We start from the raw sequence: 1,394 nt of genomic DNA on the forward strand, positions 1-1,394 counted from the left end.
TAGCAAACACTTATATAGCACTATAAGCATTTCAAAATACATATATTATCTCGTTAGCCTCACAGAAATTCTTTAAGGTAGATAATATGAATGATAAAAACACTGTTTTATGATACAGATTAAAAAAACAGTCTGAAAAAAGATTTATTCATATAGCTAGTAAATATCTGAGGCAGGATTTTAACTCATGTCTTCCTATTCCAAGTCTTTTAGTTTAACCACTATACCACATAACTGCTTTGATTTGAAAGCATGTTTTTCTTCTTAAAGTTTTGTCCCCAAACTTACCTCCTCATTTGTTTTTTTTTTTTTGTTTGTTTGTCTGTTTGTTTTTTTGTGGTTTGTGAAATTAGTTTATTAATCTTGAGCACACTTGGGAGGGTAATAGTGTTGGTCTTTGAGGTTTAGAATGGGGTGGACTGGAGGAAGGCTTTAGAGTGCAGGCCTGAATTTGGGAGCAAGAGAGAGTGAGGTGAGCTATAAAGATAGGGCTCTTTGCTTGGGTAAAGGTGATTTATAGGTAACTAGGCTCTGTTGCTTGCAACTGTTGGTGTTATTAAAGATAAAGGCACAGAGAAGTGGACAGGCAGGATGGAGTACTAGGCAGCATCCTCTTTCTGAAGCATCAGAGTTTCCCTGGCCTCAGGACTCTCTGGATCTTCCACAGGGCTCATTGATGGCTCTAGCTCCAACTCTGGTTCTGCTTCAACCAGTACCCCTGCCTCGGGCTTATTTTCAATGCCCTGGTTAGGGCCCAATCGGGGAGGCTTGGTGAGAGTCGGTGGAGGTGGGGCAGGGGCCTTGCTCTTTCGGGTTTACAGCGCCCTGCAAAAGCTCTGCATCTTCTCTAGGCCGGTAGGCAGAAGCCACTTGGCCCGGGATTCCACTGGCTCCTCATCTGAGCTCTCCCTTTCTTCCAGCTCTGCTAGGGCCTCTGGTCCTGGTTCCTTCTCTTCTGTGGATTCTAGCTCCTTCTGAAAAGCTCTGGCTGGTATTTCTGCCTCCTCCTTGAAGAGCTGGACATGCAGCTGGCCGCGGGTGACCAGCAGCGAGTGGTTGGCCTCGAGCCGCTGCACCTGGAGCGCGCGGTGGGCAGCGCATTCGCAGGCGTCGAGGGCGTGCGTGCTGACGCGCTCGGCCTTGTCCAGCAGCTGGACCAGCGTGTTGCTGGTGTCCCTGTGGCTGTGGCTGAGCGCATCCAGGACGATCTGGATGCGGCGCACGGTGCCCTTGAGGCCGCCCTGCCTCTGGGCCAGGCCTCCCTGGCGCTCCCGCACCGCTTCCAGCATGGTGGACAGCTTCTCCAGGAGCGTCACCACAGTCACCGTGTGCACCGGGCCTCGCTCCGCGGCTTCAGCCGCCAGCACGCCCTACCCCATGGCCCCTAGAGATGC

General features: G+C 50.7%; 1 pseudogene; it reads right to left on the minus strand.

Annotated features, from left to right (window-relative positions):
- Positions 1-332: 332 nt before the first annotated feature.
- On the minus strand, positions 333-1,394 carry LOC140531651 (caveolae-associated protein 3 pseudogene; annotated as a pseudogene).

Source organism: Notamacropus eugenii, chromosome 3, assembly GCF_028372415.1.
Source record: "Notamacropus eugenii isolate mMacEug1 chromosome 3, mMacEug1.pri_v2, whole genome shotgun sequence".
In the NCBI taxonomy this organism is placed as follows: Eukaryota; Metazoa; Chordata; class Mammalia; order Diprotodontia; family Macropodidae; genus Notamacropus; species Notamacropus eugenii.